Raw genomic sequence first — 18,863 nt, forward strand, 5'->3', positions numbered from 1 at the left:
ATCTATATTTCTATTTGTTAGACTGTTAATTCCCAGCTGTGCTCCCCAAATCCTTGCTGTTTTGAGTCTTGCCTGGGTTACTTCTGCTCCAGCAGTCTGTCCTGGGGGAGGACTTCACTTGGGTATATGCTCCTGGTCCAGCATGTCTGTTGGAGACCGCTGCTGTCTCTGTCTTCTTCCTCCTTCCTTTTTCTCTCCTTGTGGTTCCCATCTGTGACCCTCAGGCCAGTAACTCAAACTCCACCTCTCTCTATTCTCCTCATAATTGGGCGCTACCATTTTCATTTAACTAATTGTTTAAGTTGGGGGTGCAAGGTTTGTACAACAAAAGCTGGTGACATCTTGGGACAACCAGATCTTGGGGTACAGGATTTGGCATCTGAATATATAGCAGCACCAGACTACACCTTAGCAGAAGCACGCAAAACACTCTCCATCCCATCCCTGTTTTGACCTCTCATCTTCTGAAGTTTGTTGTGTTTTAGAAGCACCAACAATTTTTTTTTAGAAGAACAATGTTATCACCACCATCATGCACCTAAAAGGTTTACACTTGTCTAATTATCAAGAATACACACACACACACACACACACACACACACACGGGGGGGGGGGGGGGAGAGAGAGAGAGAGAGAGAGAGAGAGAGAGAGAGAGAGAGAGAGAGAGAGAGCGCAGTGGCTCTGTTCTCCAGACAATTACAGGAATCTCGAAGGGCATTTACTCAGGGACAGGATGCGGTTGGGAATGGGATGTGCTCATAATGATGGCTGCAGAATATACCGGCTCTCAGTCCTGACAGAACGATTGTGAGTCTGTGTATATGTGTAACTGCCCACAGGAAGGTCTGTTTGTAGCTCTTCTGGCTCAGACCAGCTTCCCTCTGCTGCAGAAGGTAAACCAGAGCTGACCCTGAGTGGTGGGCCGAGGAAGCTATCCTCCCATTCAGTTCCCAAACTCCAAGGTCAAGGGCAGCAGGCATGACGACAGCCCCCAAAGCTGGTGAGGAGGCACTGCCAGATCTGAACCACAGGTCTAGCTCAAAGGCTAGAATGATGACCATCCATCCTGGAATATGACAAAAGGCTGAGATGCAGGATTCAGTCTTTCCATGAAGTTTGGGGCAGTTTGGAGTGCCATGGTGACCACAGTCCTCTCTCCCTAGCCTGGAGGCAAAAGGCATGGGTGTGTAGACAGGGAAGGGGAAGACCAAGACTTCTGTGTCTGAGCTAAGGTCACACCCTGCCCCTAACCCAAGATCTAGGTTCAGTCACCCACCCAAGACACAGACAGAGCTTCACAGCCACTAGGAATTAAAACCTATCGATTTTCCCCATTAGCTAAAGAACGCCATCAGAGTGCATTAAAAACAGGCAAAGCACAGCTTCATGAATAATTAACACCTGCAAATGACAACCTCGTGGGACCTGGGGAGGGGGGAAGGGACATCCAGAGTCCAGGGCCAATCTGACCCCTCTGACTCTCACCTCAGAGATTGTAACATGGGCTGGCTCTCTACTTCCACCCTATCTCCTGTCCCTTCCTATTCCGTGCCCCCCCTTTTGAAGGGGCACCCTGTCAAGTCTGCACATCAAGAGACCCAAGGTTAACCCTCGAAGAGGGAAAGAGGGAAGGGAACCCCCGAATATCACAACCTTAAGGGAGATGCTGCTCCTTTCTGAAAACATTCTCTTCAGCTGTCCAGTGCAGGGATGAGACCAGCTGGCCTCTAGGTATGTCTGTCAGCCCGTGGTTCTAGTCAGGGACAGAAATAAAAAAACACATATTGAATCTGCAGCAGAGCTTGTGGAGGACCCAGGGCCACCAGATCATCTCCCAAGCTCAACCTTGAACTAGCAGACAGAGCACCTGCTTGGGACAGGCCAATTCATAGAGGATGCTCCGTCCAGAAAAGTAGATGAGAAGAGACTGTCAGAGCAGACAATGCAGAGAGAGACCCTGTCCCCAGAGGCAGGTGTGGATTTCAGTGTGAGGGAAGCCTCCACAGGAGAGTCACAAGTTCAAGGCCAGCCTGGGCTACACAGTGACGTGTCAGGAGGAAAAAGAAAGAGAAGGGGAAGAGAACCGGGGAGGATTGGTTAGGGTGAACGCCTTTTAGGCTAATCAACAAGAAAAGCCCATAGTCCCATACAAACATGCTAGGTTGGCAGAGCTGGATCCTGGCCCCAAGCTGCTATCTGCCAGCCTGTTCTTTGTGCACTGCTCAGGAGTCAGCCCCACATTTTTCTTGGCCTAGGAGGTCCAGACCTGTTCTTCCAGCTAGTGAAACTCAGTTCAGACGGTCCTTCCAGACTTCTAACTCTCCATCTCCAACGCCCCCCCCCCCCCACACATCAGGTTCTCAGCACATTCCCACTTCATCTCCCATCCACCCTCCCTCTTCTTCATCACCCTACAGTGAGCAGAGTGGCTCAGAACAAACACTTCCCACGACTCTGACCATGTTTATCTCTTCCTGTTTTGTAAGGCTCTGTACAACCCCCTCATCTTCTCTGATCTGCTGGTCTTGCCCCACCTCTTTTTTTTGTTTGTTTGTTTGTTTGTTTGTTTGTTTTTTGTTTTTCGAGATAGGGTTTCTCTGTGTATGGCTGTCCTGGAACTCACCAGGCTGGCCTCGAACTTAGAAATCTGCCTGCCTTTGCATCCCAAGTGCTGGGATTTAAAGGCGTGTGCCACCACTGCCCCGGCCTTGCCCCACCGCCTGATCCCCCCAGTAAAGCTCTACTCCATACCACAAAAAGCCAGCTTAAAGACCTTGCCTGCCTCTCACTCACCTTCCCAAATGCCACCTGGTGCCTATGTTCCTGCTGGAAGGCTCTCCCCTAGAGTCTAGGTCTTCGGTTGGCTCCTCCCTGTCCTGTGGGTCGATGCTCTGACAACGACCTTGTTGGAAGTTTGTTTGTTTTTTTTCCTCAAACCCCCTTTCTGAGTACCTGCCTGTCCATCCCAGCCCCTCTCACTGGCTGCTTCTTTCCCTCCCACCCCGCCCTTTTCACAGCCTAAATTTCCTTATCCTTTGTTTCCCCTGCTCCCAGGGCCACTGGAATGGTTGCCTGTGTTGTCAATTTCTGCACAGGTGAGGGGACAGAAAACCAGCCCAGGTCCCCACTGCAGGCAGGTGCCCTGGGGTTGCCTGGGGGAAGCACCCTTTCAGCCCCTGTACAGACCAGCCACAAGCCCCTCCTGTGGGGTACAAACCCACCAAGGGAGGAGGACCCTCTGCCTCTTCCTGACTGTGAGCTCTGTGTCCCGCCCAGTGCCTGATAAATACACAATGATGCTAAGGAAACAGGTAAATAAGGCCCACTCTGGTACACACACACACACACACACACACACACACACACACACACACACGCACACACCCCAGCTGAGCATACTAAACAGTATCTGCCTCACCCCTGGCTCCCATTCAAAGTGGTCATGCAATTGGACCCAGAGTCAGCAATGCTGATTTCTGGGAATGTTGAGGGACTTGGTTACTTGACAGTTTAGGTGTGACCTGAATGGCTCTGGGGCTGGGGTGGGGCATAGGAGGGATGCTCCCTGGAGCTCAGAGCTCTGAGTCCCACCCAGATCCTCCCTACCTGTGTACGGAGGAGGGTCTAGGTGGCACAGGACATCTGACCAAGCCCCAGGGACTGTGCAGCACGGGCTCACAGGCAGGAGGTACTGCGGAGTGTCTGCTAGCACACCAGGCTCCCAGCAGAGGCGTGGTCCTTGCTTCCCTCACAGTGGCCAGCCGCAGCCTCCTAGCTCTGGCAGAGGAGGAGTTAACTTCCAGGCTTCTCAGCGTGAATGTGGAGCTATTAATACCCACAGCCCAGCCATCTACAGCCACCACAAGGCTGAGCCCCAGAGCTGAGGAGAGAGAGCAGGGGAGCAGGGCAGCTCCCAGGCTGGCCAACCCGTACCTGACTTCAAGGGTCAGAACTTTTCCTGGGGACAGTGTAGACACTGTGTCAGACTCACCTGACCCTTGCCTACCCCCCAGCTTCAGGTGTCAGTCGGCTTTCCCCGCAGACCACTGAGCTACTCCAGCCAGCAGGGGAGGACAAACTTTGTCAACCACCTCTGTGCCTGCTGGTCACCTAGGAGGAACAGACAGCTGGACAGACAGACAGAAGGCCAAGCCAGCTGTGGGTCTGTGCTCACACTCCTGCCTCTGGCAGACCTCAGCTGAGTGGACAGCTAAGGTGCTGAGGACTTCTCCAGAGGCAGCGATAGGACCTTGGTCCACTACCGGCCACCTCTTGAGTCCAGGCAGCGGATCCTGTGGCTGGAAACCCTGTGCCTCAGGACAGGAGCCCCAAGAGAGCCACGGGCTCTTCCACCTACCAAGGCAACGGGTAACGTGGGCGAGAAGGCGCAGGTGGCAGGTAGGCAGGTCCGGGGTCCTGAGGCCGACAGGCTGCTGACCCTGGAGCACACTGGCTCAGAGAACCGCGTCCTGTCTGGGGATGATGCTGTGGCGGCCACCAACAGTCACCCCTGCCCTGTCCTGCGGCTGCCTCCTGCCTGGCCCCTGGGCTGTGCGGCTGATGATGTGCCAGCCTTCTGCCTGGTGTGCTTCCACAGAGAGGAGGAGGAGCTGGAGGAGGTTCCACTACAGAGGTCAGTCCTGGCATGGGCAGAGGGCTGGCGGGACCACCGGGCAGCCCTCCACCAGGAACTTAGGGGCCTGGTGACGATGTTTATGGGACCTGTCTGCCCAGGCTTGCCACCCCCTCCACCTTCCCGCTGAGTTCTCTGGCTGTCACCACAACCTTCCCACTCCTCCCACTCTGGCCCTAGATTGACTTGCCTGTCCCTTCACTCCCCTTGTGGTCACATCTTGTCCCTACCTAGAGACCTCCATGGTTCCTCAGTTCCTACAACAGAAAGTCAGCACTCGGCATTCAAGACCTGTGTGATTGGTGTTAATGCCCCATCTCACTCTGTTCCCCAATATTACCAGGGAATATCCCGGCTCCCCTCCACCCAGGCCCAGCTGAAATGCCTCTTCTTCCAGGAAGGCCTCCCAGAAGACATGGGCCCACTCTGATCTAAGAGCCCCTTGCCCTTCTAGCATCGCACTGGCATTTAGCATATGCTCAGTCTTTGTTGAATTAATAAGTGAAAATGTGTATGTGTGCAAGTGCACATGTGTGCATGTGTGAGCACTGATATATGTGGAAAGGAGGGGAGGGAGGGAGAGAGAAGATGAAGATTTCTGAGGTTGAGACTGTGTTTTTGTGGGAGAATGTGTGACTGTGTGTACAGGTTTGTGGGAGCAAATGGGAAGACCTTTGGGATGAGAGGAGCTATACATGGTGCCAGTGCCTAGGCACTGACTGCTATGCCCCCCGACCCTCAGGAAAACCCTGGTTCCAGCCAAGTGTGACCTGGGCTCTGGTAGTGAATGTACAAGTCAACAGGGTCACCTCTGCTCCAGCCCAGCCTGCTCCAGCCAGTGCCATTGTGGGAAAGGCGGACACAGGACCAAGCTAGGGTCTATTGAAGAATAGGAGGAGAAAATGTGGGCTCCTGCATCCTGGGCCAGGTGCCCCTCATGAGTATATTGGACCCTGCATCTGTGTTTTCCCCGCTAGGGCCCTCTGTGCCCTCCTCTGTGAAGTGGGAGGATGTGTCCTGCCCTGGTTGCCAGCTGACCATGCAATGACTGGACAGACACCTGCAGAGTGCCAGGCTTCAGCTGGGGCCTGGAATCCTAGCACAGTCCTGGTGAGGTCTGATGGCAGACAGGTTGGGCAGAGATTGAGGGCATATTAGTGGAAGTGGGTACACAGTGCCCATGGAGTCGGGATGCAAGATGGAACACTTCTGATTACAGGGACCACAGTATACTCCACCAAATCTTTCTAGAAGTACAGATGCCTCCCAGGGATTGCAGGAGCCCCAAGAAGAGGTATCGGTGGGCTGTGGGGTGGCAAGGGTGAAGATTGGTGGTTTGGAAAAGTAACTGGACAGGGATGGGTTGAGGTTGACAAAGACAGTAGTATAAGATCACATAGACCTGGACTTCTGAGTTGAGCATTTGAGCAGCCATGGAAGGCCAGAAGCCAAACAGGCAGATTAGGAGATTCAGCGAGGCTAGATGGGAGACACAGAACTCCACACCCCCAGTGCCGCCACTCTTCATAGTGGAGACTTGGAGTGCTTGGCAAATGACTGCATCAGCCAATGAAATGACACAGGAGGCAGGGCCTTGGCATCATCTGCTGTGTCTGTCTTTCTGTCTCTCTTCTCAGTGTCTCTGTCTATCTCTGTCCTTGTCTGTCTCTCTCTGTGCCTCTGTCTATCTCTGTCTGTCTATCTCTGTGTGTATGTGTGTACCTCTGTGTGTCTCTGTATGTCTCTCAGTGTCTGTCTCTCTGTGTCTGCCTCTCAGTCTTTCTGTTTTTGTCTCTCTGTCTCTCCCTGTCTCTCTCTGTCTCTGTCTTTCTCTGTATCTGTTTGTCTCTGTCTGTCTCTCTGTGTGTGTACCTCTGTGTGTCTATGTCTCTATGTGTGTCTCTGTCTCTCTCTGTGTCTCTATCTCTGTCTCTCCCTGTCTCTCTCTGTGTTTCTTTCTCTGTATCTGTCTGTCTCTCTCTGTGTGTACCTCTGTGTGTCTCTGTATATCTCTGTGTCTGTCTGTCTCTCTGTGTTTGTCTCTATCTCTCCCTGTCTGTCTTTCTCTGTATCTGTTTGTCTCTGTCTCTCTCTCCCTGTATATCTCTGTCTGTCTCTCTGTCTGTCTGTCTCTGTGTGTCTATTTCCTTGTCTCTCTGTCTGTCTGTCTCTGTGTGTCTATTTCCTTGTCTCTCTGTCTGTCTGTNTTTCCTTGTCTCTCTGTCTGTCTGTCTCTGTGTGTCTATTTCCTTGTCTCTCTGTCTGTCTGTCTCTGTGTGTCTATTTCCTTGTCTCTCTGTCTCTCTCTCTCCCTGTGTATCTCTGTCTGTCTCTCCATGTCTCTGTGTATCTCTCTCTGTGTCTATTTCCTTGTCTCTCTGTCTCTCTCTCCCTGTCTCTGTCTTTCCGTGGGGATGAAACCCAGGGCCTTGCACATTTATGTTAATGTGCAAGGTTAATTCTAGGTTAATTCTCAGCCCTGAGCTGACTGTCAACAACACACAGCCAAGTCCTGCCCCGATATCCTCTGGCTTCAGGTCTTGGAGCAATGCTTATACAATCAATCCCTACCAGTGAGTGACTCAGGAAGCCCTAGGATGAGAGTCACTCATTAGGGCCAGGATCTTCTGCCCTTTCCCCCTCATCTTTCCTCCACCCCACCTGCTGCTTTGGGGATTCCTGTGTAGCAGAGGTCCCCTCTTTCCTACTCTAGGATGTAATGGCCTATGTTTGTAGGGGCTGCTATACTTTCTAACTAATGGACTCTGGCTCTTTAAGGTCTAGGGAGGGGACACTGCCAGGCTGGGCAGAGATGGTGACCACAGGTGCCAGGTGGTGAAGCTAAAAATACTGAGTGATGTGGACAGCCAGGCTGTGGGAGCCAGGCAGAACTGACTGGGAGAGCAGAGAGACTGGGTGAGGTCACCTTGGACTTAGAGTGTGTGCCGCACCCAAACCCCTCACCACCTCTCCCAGTCTTTCTCTGGTACCAGGGATTCTCCAACATCCAACTTCCATCTTTATGAGCCATGGACTAGTCTGATTCTGCCACATCCCTCTTCTGTGTAATCCTGAGGTCTCTTTGGATCACTTCTCAAGCAAAATTAGAAACCGAGAGGCTGTAAGGGGTATAGGCAATCTGCTTGTTCATTTTTAGGTTAAAACTTCCTGAAGCCTCCTGGGACTGGGTGTTGAAGCCACAGAGATAAGAGGGATACAGGCACACCTCCCTAATGGGGCTCGCTGCCTTGTGGGTACAAATGGCGGCTATGTGAATATGTGTCTCCTTCTCTGCGAGCTATAATGAGAGTGTGAGCTTCGTGGTCCTGGAATCTGCTGTGGGTTGATGCACACTGTGCCACATGTCAGTGACAGTGTCACTAACCACCTGCTCATACTGTATCCATGTGCTAACTAAGGTGAGGCAGCTGTTGTGCCTATGAGCCTAGCCTAGAACACTGGATTCCATTCTTGTACATAGGATTCCATTCTTGTTTTGTTTTGGTTTTGTTTTTTCGAGACAGGATTTCTCTGTATAGCTCTGTCTGTCCTGGAACTCACTCTGTAGACCAGGCTCACCTTGAACTCAGAAATCCACCTGCCTCTGCATCCCAAGCCCTGGGATTAAAGGCGTGCGCCATCACTGCCGGGCAGGATTCCATTCTCTACAGTTGATATCTATGTAACGGAGTCTAGTGAGAGAGAGGCTCTGCACCAAGCAGTCTCTCACTGACCCTGGATCCTTCCATCATGGGCCGGGCATCATTCAGAACCTTAGAACCCACTGCTAGAAACTACATTCCACTGATAAAGAAGAGAAAGGTGGAGGAGCCAGGTGTGGTTTATACCTGAAAGCCCAGCATTCAGGAGTCTGAGGCAGGAGGATTGTGGGTTCGAGGCCAGCCCAGGTTATATTGTATCTCAAAACAAATACATTACATTGAAAATATCAGCCAAGGCTTTTGTGAGTCCCAACTGGGGACAGCGTCTTTTACTAACCCCTGCATGCATTGGCTGTCACTGCAAGGCAGCTGGGAAAGGCAGGCCAGTGCAGCAGCCTCACGGGTCCATTATGAACACAGAATAGTCTGGTGTATGAAGACAAGCCACCTTTGGTGCCAGTTATGCTTATTCGTTCACTTGGTGTCTTTCATGGGTGAGAGCTAGGAGCCACAGGAGAAACACGTGAAGTCCTGGAGCTCAGTGCTAACGAGGGACAGACGATAGGCAAGTAAACTTAGACTGTGATCATCAGGTTCAATCCCACGGGGAGTGTGGGGGATGAACAGCAGCACACAGGATACACACACTTTATGTAACTGAGAAGCTGGCATCGCAGACCTGGAAGAGGAAGGGGACTGGCCATCCCGGGGGGACTTACCATCCATGCAGATACAGCAGAGGTGCAAAGAGCCAGAGGACACTGACGGACAGTGAGTGTTCACTCCGGTAGGCCAGTGTGGATGAGCAGAGAATTGTATAACAGTGACATGGGTGAGACTGAGATAGGCTGGATCATTTAGGCCTTGATAGCCCTGCTGAGAATGGATTTTACACTAGGTGGGATAGGGAAGCTTTTGGAAGCCTTTAAGTGGGGAAATGATGAAATCTCATTGACATTTTAAAAGATCCCTGGGGCTGCTCTGGGCAAATCAAGGGCCTCTGGGCCAGCATGGATAGAAGCCCCCAGTCCTGAGATCACAGAAGGGTGCGCAGGGCGGGTGGCCTGTGGGCCAGCCAGGGTCAAGGGAACAAGATGGCTGCTAGTTCATTTTGAAGATCCTTTGTCCCAAGAATTCACACAGGAGTTCAGTCTCCAAAGACTTCTGTCAATAATATCAAAAGATAGAAACTTAATTTAGCTGTGGTGTTAGAGATGAGGTAGTGATTGCAATGGATTATCTCGTCGGGGTGAGAGCTCCGGTGACTGTCGTGATGTGACAAACCTGCCAACAACTTCCTGCTCCCCACAGAGACTGTGCAACACTACATGGACTTCCAGGCTAAAAACCTATGCACAGACTCTTTTAAAGAATATTTTAATGTATATGTCTGTGTAAGTAGGCTGTGCATGTGTGGGTACCCTTTGAGGTCAGCTGGAGTTACAGAATTATAGGCAGCTGTGGGCCACAGGACAATGAGTATTGGGAACTGAACTAGGGTCCACTGAGCCATCTCTCCAGCCCATCCTCTTTTTTCTTTTCTTTTTTAATATAAAGAATTTCTAGATCAGTCAGTATGAAATATAGTTGGGGTTAATTCTATTTTATTTTTCAATTATTTACTTCTGAGGGGGAAGCACAAGTGTCAAGGTGAGTGTGGAGATCAGAGAACAACATGGAAGTGTAAGTTCTTTCCATCCAACATGGAGGTCCTGGGAATCAAACTCGGATCATCACATTTGTCAGCAAGCTCCGTTACCACTGAGCCAACTCATTGACTTACGGCAACCTTTTTCTTTTCTTTTTTCCTTTCTTCCTTTCTTTCTTTCTTTCTTTCTTTTTTTCTTTCTTTCTTTCTTTCTATCTTTTTTTTTTTTTGATGAGTTTATTTAGAACATTTCAAAGAAAGCAGGAAAGCAGTGGGAAGTACAGGACAGACCTGCCTGCATTTTGTTTTAAATTTCGGATCTTGCACATACCCCAAGGGTCCCTAGGGTGACACTGCTGGGAAGTGCTGGAGTCATTAGGAGATGGGCCTTCTGTGAGGAAGTCAGGTCTCCTTGGGACAGGCTCTTGAGGGCCCTAGTGTCCTCTCTCTTTCTCTCTGCCCATCACAGCACACGTCAGCTGGAGAGCACTCACTGGAAAAGGAGAGACAGGCAGCATGTGGGGGAACTGACTCAATAGACTAAGGAAGTTATCCCTCACAGAACAGAACTCCTAAAGCTGAGTGTGGACAAGCCCGTGAAACCACAGCTAACTCTTCAGAACTCCAAAGGTGACGACAAGGGAGGACAGTGCTCGGAGGTGGGGTACAGCAGGGCTGCTCAAGAATCCTCCAGTTTAGAAGGGTGTGGTGGCACACGCCTTTAATGTCAGCACTCTCTGTGATTTTGAGGTCAGTCTGGTTTACAGAACGAATTCCAGGACAGTCATGGTTACACGGAATATATATATAAGTTTCTCTTGCTACCTGGTCAATATTCTTTCTCTCCCGCTCTCTCTCGCTCTCTCACGAACACTCACACATGCATAGGTGACACACACACAGAGATATACACAGACACACACATACACACACACACAGAGGGGTGGGGGCACTACTACAGTTTGTATTGGCCTTTGAAAGTTCCTGAGAATTAGCAGGAAACCAGGGACCCACTTTTGAGAAACTCCTGAATCTAAGCAGAACCAAAGCCAGCAAGAAAACAAGGTACACAGGGAAACAAAACTTGCAAGCAGGAATAGAGACTCTGTGTTCAGAGACTAAAAAAAAAAAAAAAAAAAAAAAAAAAAAAAAAAAAAAAAAAAAAAAAATACATTGTTACTATTAAAGATACTGAGGGTGTCTCCAGAAACAATGGCAACAAGAGTTGGGGCTGGAGTCTAGGAAGACCCAGTTTCAAAACAACATTTAAGCGTATTTCATAAATACATCTCTAATGTGCTGGCTGGTTTCCTGAGTCAACTTGACACAAGTTAGAGTCATCAGAGGAAAAGAAGCCTCCCTTGAGGAAATGCCTCCATGAGATGCAGCTGTAGGAAAATTTCTCCATTAGTGATCAGTGGGGAGGGCCCATTGTAGGTGGGGTAGTCCTGGGTTCTATAGGAAAGCAGGCTGAGCAAGCCATGTGAGGTAAGCCAGTAAGCTGCACCCCCCCCCATGGCCTCTGTATCAGCTCCTGTCTTCAGGTTCCTGCCCTGTTTTGAGTTCCTGTCCCGACTTCCTTCCATGATGAACAGTGCTGTGGAACTGTCAGCCAAATAAACCCTTTCCTCCCCAACCGGCTTTTTGGTCATGGTGTTTTGTCCCAGCAATAGAAACCCAAAATGAAACACAGGACATCTCAGTATGCAGCTCAGGCTGTCCTGGAGCCTGCCATCTTCTTACACCCCCCCCCCCCGTCTCCTCAGTGTCTCCTGTGCCACCACTCCCTGCTTTATTTTTGTAAGTATAGGTAACAGAGGGAACAAAAGAGAGTAGGAGGCTAACAGGGAGGTGCCCCGGAGCCTGGGAGGACAGACCTGGAAAAGAGAGGTGGTGGTTCAGCAGAATGGAGTGTTAAAACCAGATTCTTCCATTCTCACCTGGGGTTGCTCATGGGAAGGGCACCCTTCTGTGCAGTGAGTGAGGAAAGGCTAAATCCTTGGGGAGAGCTAGCTGGGTTATATCTTACTTTTATTTATTTGTGCGTGTGTGTGTGTGTGTGTGTGTGTGTGTGTGTGTGTGTGTGTGTGTGTGTGATGTGCACATGAATACCAGTGTTTGAGGAGGGCCAGAGGTGCCAGATCCCCCTGGAACTGGAGTTACAGGAGCCATTCCATGTGGGTGCTAGGACCCAAACTCAGGCCCTCTGCAATAGTAATACATGTTCTTTACTTCTGAGTCATATCCTTAGCCTCCGCTTTAAAAAGAGAGAGATTGTTATTGCATATAGTATTATACAAAATAATGGTTCCATTATGATATTTTCGTAAATGTGTATCTGTACTTTGATTATATTCACATCTTTTTCCTAAATAGGCCCCCTTCTTTCAAGTCCTTTAAAAAAATGTAGATTCAATATGTGCAAGAGGGCAGGTGACACTTGCCTTCTGAGCCTGGTTAATTTAGCATGGTCAGTCTTAGCATGATGATCTCTAGCTCCATCCATTTTCCTGGAAGTGACATCATCTCATTCTTTATGGTTTAATAATACTCCATTGTGTACAGAGACTGTCTCAGTTAGGGTTTCATCCATGACCATGGCAACTCTTTTTTGTTGTTGTTGTTGTTGTTGTTGTTGTTGTTTTGAGACAGGGTTTCTCTGTGTAGCCCTGGCTGTCCTGGAGCTCACTCTGTAGACCAGGCTGGCCTCGAACTCAGAAATCCACCTGTCTCTGCCTCCCGAGTGCTGGGATTAAAGGCGTGCGCCACCACGCCCGGCTTGACCGTGGCAACTCTTATAAAGGATAACATTTAACTGGGGCTAGCTTACAGGTTCAGAGATTTAGTTCATCATCATCATGGTAGGAAACATGGTAGTGTGCAAGCAGACATGGTGCTGGAAGAGCCGGAAGTTCTACATTTTGATCCAAAGGCAGCCAGGGGGAGACTGTCTTCTGCAGGCAGCCAGGAGACTAAGTGTGACTCCACACTGGGTGGAACTTGTGCATATATATAAGATTTTAAAGCCTGCCTCCGCAGTGACACACTTCCTCCAACAGGGCCACACCCACTCTAATAAGGCCACACCTCCTAATAGTACCACTTCCTATGGCCAAGCATTCAACATATGAAATCTACTGGGCCATACCTATTCCAACCACCACAGAGTTTCATTTCATTTTCTCTCTCTCTCTCTCTCTCTCTCTCTCTCTCTGCATTAGTAGCTGTGTAGATGTGTTCATCCGTGACATCTGTGATTTGCATATGGAGGCTAGGGGCTAACACTGGGTGTCTTCCTCTCTCAGCCTTCATTTTATTTATGGAGACAGGGTCTCTCACTGAACTTATGGCTGACCATTTCTGGTAGACAGGCTTGCCAGGAAGCACCCCCTACCCTGCCACGATCTGTCTCTCTTTTCTCTGTCCCCAGATCTGGGGTTTTAGGCATGGTTGACACGTCTGGCATTTACATGGGAACTGGGGAACCAAACTCAGGTGCCGAGGCGTGCACAGCAGGCACGTCACCCACCGAGTCATCCTAGACTTCCATGCCTCCCTTTTCTAGTTTATTGTTTATTGTTATTATTGCTTAGTTAGTATGCAGAGTAATGGATTTCACTGTAACATCTTCATATATATAAATTTTACCTTTGTGATGTATATAACTTACCTTTCTTCTGTCACTCAGATGATGAGCATCCTGACTGGTTCCCTGCCTTGGCTGTTGTGTGTAGTGCAGTGATACACCAGGGTATGCAGTTGTCTCTGTGTCGTGCTGACTTAGGGTCCTTGGCTGTTCCATATCATAGCTCTGTTTCCAGGTTTTGATGGACCTCCATCCTGGTTTTCAGGGTGGCTGCTGGCTTCATGGCTTGGTAGCAGGAGTCAATGTGGTGACTCAGATCTCTGTGCATCGTGCCTGAGGAGAGAAGAGACGTTAGCAAGAGTCAACCAGGCCTTACCGTGGAGTGTTTGGTCTATGCGAGCCACGCGGACATCACCCGGCACTAGCTTGAAGTGCAGAGTGTCTAGCCTCACTGAGATCCTTCGGAGTCTCATGCATGGCAGAGGGAATCTTGGGTAGCAATGCTTAGAGGGAGCAGGAAAGAGGGGGACCTGAGGAGCAATCATGAGTTTCTCCCTCTAGCCACGCTTCTGGAGGCTAAGGGGCATGACTGCTTGCGATGTGGCTCTCCCTGGTGAGAGCCACTTGCTTGATGCAGGCAGTAAGAGGGCGGGTAATTGTAGCATGCCTAGTGCAAGAGGTAGGAGAGTAAGTGGGCACTTTCCAGGTACCAGTGTAGTGATGGAGAGTGGGGCCCAGACGGAACGAGGTGGGTAGTGGTGGCTGCCAGGCTGCCAGGCAGTGAGAATGTGGGTGGTTGTCTCCATGAGGTCAAAGGGTTGTCACACACAGGAACCGGACAGTGGGGTAGATAGAGGGCAGAAACGGTGAGAGAGACTGACTTAGAGGGTGGGGTGATTGATGGGTGAGTTCTCACGGGGTCTGGGGTTTGTACCTGGGGACATGGTCCAGAGGGGCCCAGTGTGTTGAAGGTGACATTAGGACATCCAGGCAACGAGAAGATAGCTCTCTGATATCTGTTCTCTAAACTCTGTCCCTCATAAGTCTAAACACAGTCATTTGTTCTGGGACATGGCCTGTCGTGGGACATCTGAAGGCTCCTAGTATGTCACAATATGCAGCAGAGCTTCAGGACCACAGCGTGGACAGAGACCAAGTTCCTGACAGAGTGGAGAAAGACACACAGGGAAACAAGATGCTCTGGGGCTGGTTCTGCTCAGTCATAACCAGTGAGGAGGCTTTGAGTGGACCAGCGGGACCAGCGGGACCAGACTTAAATGTCCTGGGCGATGGGAAGCAAATGATAGAAATGTGCTCTTCCCTCCCAGAAAGGAACGATGCCTTGGGGTGAGGGGTTGGGCTGCTTCTGCAGTCCTTTGACCTGTCCTGCACTGTAGAATCTTGGCCACTAGAGGGAGCGCTATGCTCATATTTCCAGGGATTTTCAGGCGCTGTTTGCTTAAGCTTGGCTTCTTTTTCTAATGACAGTCTGGACAGGTTCAGAGTTTGAAACGGCACACTCTAGGTCCACTACTTCTGGGTTATGAGGCCTTGTCAGAGTAACCTCAATGTTCTGTGTTGTGGTTTCAACAGCCATAAAACGGACCTAGAAAGGCGTTTGTAGGGATGCATGCCTATGATCCCAGAACTGGGGGCTACACCACAGTAGTGAGTTTTGAGGCCAGCCTGAGTTACTACAAGGCTACACACTGAGTTCAAGGCTACACACTGAGTTCAAGGGCAGCCTGGTTTGTACAGACAGACCCTGACTCAAAGGAGAAAACTATAAAACTAAGTAGGTAAATAAATAAATGAGCCAACACTTAAAACCCAGGGCATTTTGTCCTCAGATCAAAATTTCCAACATCTTTGGAAGGCTGAAAGCACCGAACCTGAGTCTACATCCCCACAGGGCTAACCTGGCACAGCCACGTGGAGATGAGCCTCAAGCATGGGTCAGGGGCTCGTTCACAGGTCCTGGCTTCAAGACTCTGTCACCACCATAGCCAGCCACGTAATGATCCACAGGAGGCAAGAATGTAGTTGTGGTTCAGTACAACTAAGTAGCCAGTGTTGGTTCAAACTTTGGGATTCTGACCCTCAGTAGTTTATTTTAGGCACGTTTGAACATAGCACAATTTAGTGAAAATTTCCCAGTGGTAACTCAATCCTGTATGCACAATAAGGTGTAAGACACGACTCCACCAAACCCTCTGTAAAGTACTAGTGACATCTTTCATAAAGATGAGTTCTATAGATGGACTCCATGTGACACCTCCTGTAAAGATAGGTTCTACAGATTGTCTAGTTCCTGATAAAGGTCTAGGGGAGGAGGAGCTGGTGTGGTCTCAGCCACACAGATAGCGTGAAAGTCACCAGGCTATTAATCATGTCCAGTCCCGCCTTCTGGGTAGAAAACAGATTATACCCCCCCCCCCCTTTGAAGAGACAACCCTGTGTGTTTAACATTCCTGGGTTCCCTAGTGCTTATCTGTGAGCACGAGGGCCTCTGTACTTCTCACACCCAGGATGTACATTCACACAGAGATAGGATACATGACTTCTTGGCCACTCCACTCCCACATGCCTGCCTCAGGCCAATGTCTCCCCCCCCTCCCCCGTCTGAGGCAGGCAGCTTTCTGACTGCTGCTTCTGAGTCCTCTTCCCCCACAGTCTGTTCTCCCTATGCACCCCAAAGTCTTCAGCAGTTCCCCCTCCATCAGAGTTAAAGCCAAAGGCTTCCAGTGGCTTGGTCACCTCTTACTGTCCCTGCTGCCCCAGCCTGAGCACTTAAATCACCGCTGAGTGTCTCAAGCACACTAACCGCTGGGCCTTCACACTAGCTGTGTCCTTGGCCTGGCTCCCCTGTCTGTGTGTCCCCTTTCTCACTCCATTCAAGTCTCTGCTAAGAGACTGAGGCTGCGAGGACTTCCCAGCATGCCATGTGCCCTTTTCCTGACTTATCTCTTTTTTTCCACCTTAATGCCTTGACCGGTATCATTTACCTCTGTGTCCTATTTGTCACTGTCTCTCTGTACTAGAGCAGAAGCACGGCAAAGTCAGGGACTGTTCTGTGTTGTTAGTTGCAAACAACACACCTACTCCAGCACCAAGTAGGAGGACTTAATAAATATTTGGGGGTGCACTGTAGCTCAGGGGTAGAGAGCTTGCTTGGCATGTCAGGGGCCCTTAATTTGATTCCCAGAACTGCAAAAGAAAACAATAAGATAAAGAAGTGTTTACCTGGCCACACATGGTGGCACAGGTCTTTAATCCAAGCACTTGGGAGGCAGAGGCAGGCAGGTTTCTGTGTGTTCAAGGCCAGTCTGGTCTACAGAGTGAGTTCTAGGTCAGTGAGACCCTATGTCAACAACAGAAAACAATGGAATTATTTGCCTGTTGAGTGGGTGGATGCACGTGTGCAGTGAAGGCATTGCACCCAGTGATCCACCCAGGCCCGAGTGGGATAGTGTGGGATGCGGCTTGGTGTGTCAACACAGGAGCACAGTGCCCAATTTGGATCTGAGCACCCTGGGGTTGGTGTCTTGAAGTTTTCCATCTGTTTGTCTTTGCCTCTGGAACGGAAGGCTGATAGGACCCTTCCACTGGGGACTGCATTTGGATGGATCACTGTCAGGGTGACCCTAGGCAACTGTCCTGTGAATGTCTTCATGTCCAGGGGAGTATGGTATTAAATAGAAGTGAAACCCACTGAGAAAAAGAACCTAAGAGAAAGAGGGTCTTCTGCCCTACATTCTGAGCACGGGCAGCACAGGTTAGCCCCCGGGCCCCAGGCTCTGTAACTAACATGCACAGGTGCATTGTGGGGGGTAGACTTTTGTCCACAGGAGCTGTCAGTACTGGAGTAATGTTGGACTACACATTAGAGAGAGCCAGGCCAAGCAAGAGAAAGCCCAAGGTTCCTGGGACAAAAGCCTTGAGGTACCTAACATCTGGCTTTGAGGTTCCTAACATCTGGCCTTGAGGTGCTTAACATCTGGCCTTGTCCCTGGTAGCCTAAGCAGCAGGCTGAGAACTGGCTGGAGCAGGCCATGGGATTCCTCTCTGGGCCTCTGTTGTGACATCTATGAACTAGGCAAGAACCTGTACACAGGACCACAGGGGTGTGTGGGGCATTTAGTGGTTGGCATCCATGGTCCTTGACCATCACAGGGAGTGTGGCCCTGGCCCATGCTGGATCATCTTTGTGGTTATTCTGAAAAGTCCAGATGTCTGGGCTCTATTTATGCTCTTACTCTTTGAAATGTTTAAATGGGAGCACCTTTTACTCCCAAAGGATGGCGAAGAAGGGACACAGTAGAGTTCAGCAGTGACCTTAGGACCTTAGCGACCAAAAGTGATGGCTGCATTGAGGGCTGCAGATGCTGCCCGCTGCCCATAGCTTCAGACCATACATCGGGGAGGCTGCAGGATGAGGTCGAGTCCTTAGATCTGGGGGGAGCTATAGACCTTGAGAACAGCCTGGTGACACCTGGGAGGAGCCTGTGTCTTGGTCCCTGTCCTCTGTTCTGGTGAACCCCTCCTATCTCCCCAGCCACTAGAATCCAAGCCATTCTCTAGGATCCACTTAATTAGCCAAGCCTATTAACTCCCACAAGGCTTCTCCTCCCCTCCTAATTAACTCGCTTAATTAGGGCTTGCAGGCACAGCTCCACCCAGCCCCCCTCCAGCTCCCACCCCTCCCTGTCTCTCTTCTAGGCCCTGGCTCAGCCAAGCCCCCAACAGGCTGGGAACACTGCAGGTGTTGCCGAGCACCTTCCTGCCCTACTCCCCGCCACAGGACACCAGCACACCAGGACCCTGCTTTTTGTAGCAGCAGCACAAGGCAGAAAGGAAAACAGGTCAAGTCAATGAGTGGAATGAGGGACAATGGAAAGAGATGACCCTGAGCCGGTGTCACGGAGGGCTGGGGGAAACATGAGAAGATGCCAGGGCCTGGACCCTGGAGGCAGTATGGGTTTGAGTCTCAGGCTGTCTGAAAGCTCTATCCAGCCTTTCCTCTCTTTGTGCCCTGACATAGAGAGACAGGAGGCCTGGCTGTGTAGAGAGGCGGTAGCAGGTAGAGAACATGGCCTGCCCCACATCTGTGTTTGTTAACTACGCAGTCGGCCTTGTGACGAGGGTGGAGACAGCCAGGGAGAGTGCCATGTCAGGCTCTACGGTTTGGACCACGCCAGGAACATGCTAAGCCTGGGAGAGGGGAAGGGCATGCAGATCTGGGCAGGGTGGCACATACCTGTGATCCCAACATTATGGCAGCTGAGGCAGGGAGATCAAGTTTGAGGCTAGCCTGGACTACATTTTGAGGCTCTG

The 18,863-nt window shown here is 50.4% G+C and overlaps 1 protein-coding gene across 1 annotated transcript in view; it reads left to right on the forward strand.

The window, feature by feature from the left end:
• Positions 1–3,881: 3,881 nt before the first annotated feature.
• The window catches only part of Sbk1 (SH3 domain binding kinase 1), a 45,718-nt gene continuing 30,736 nt past the window's right edge, over positions 3,882–18,863 (forward strand). Inside the window, exon 1 of the mRNA XM_029537506.1 lies at positions 3,882–4,633. The gene's annotated coding sequence lies outside the window, so the exon portion shown is untranslated. The remainder of the gene's footprint in view (positions 4,634–18,863) is intronic.

Source organism: Mus pahari, chromosome 1 (assembly GCF_900095145.1).
Source record: "Mus pahari chromosome 1, PAHARI_EIJ_v1.1, whole genome shotgun sequence".
Taxonomy (NCBI): Eukaryota; Metazoa; Chordata; class Mammalia; order Rodentia; family Muridae; genus Mus; species Mus pahari.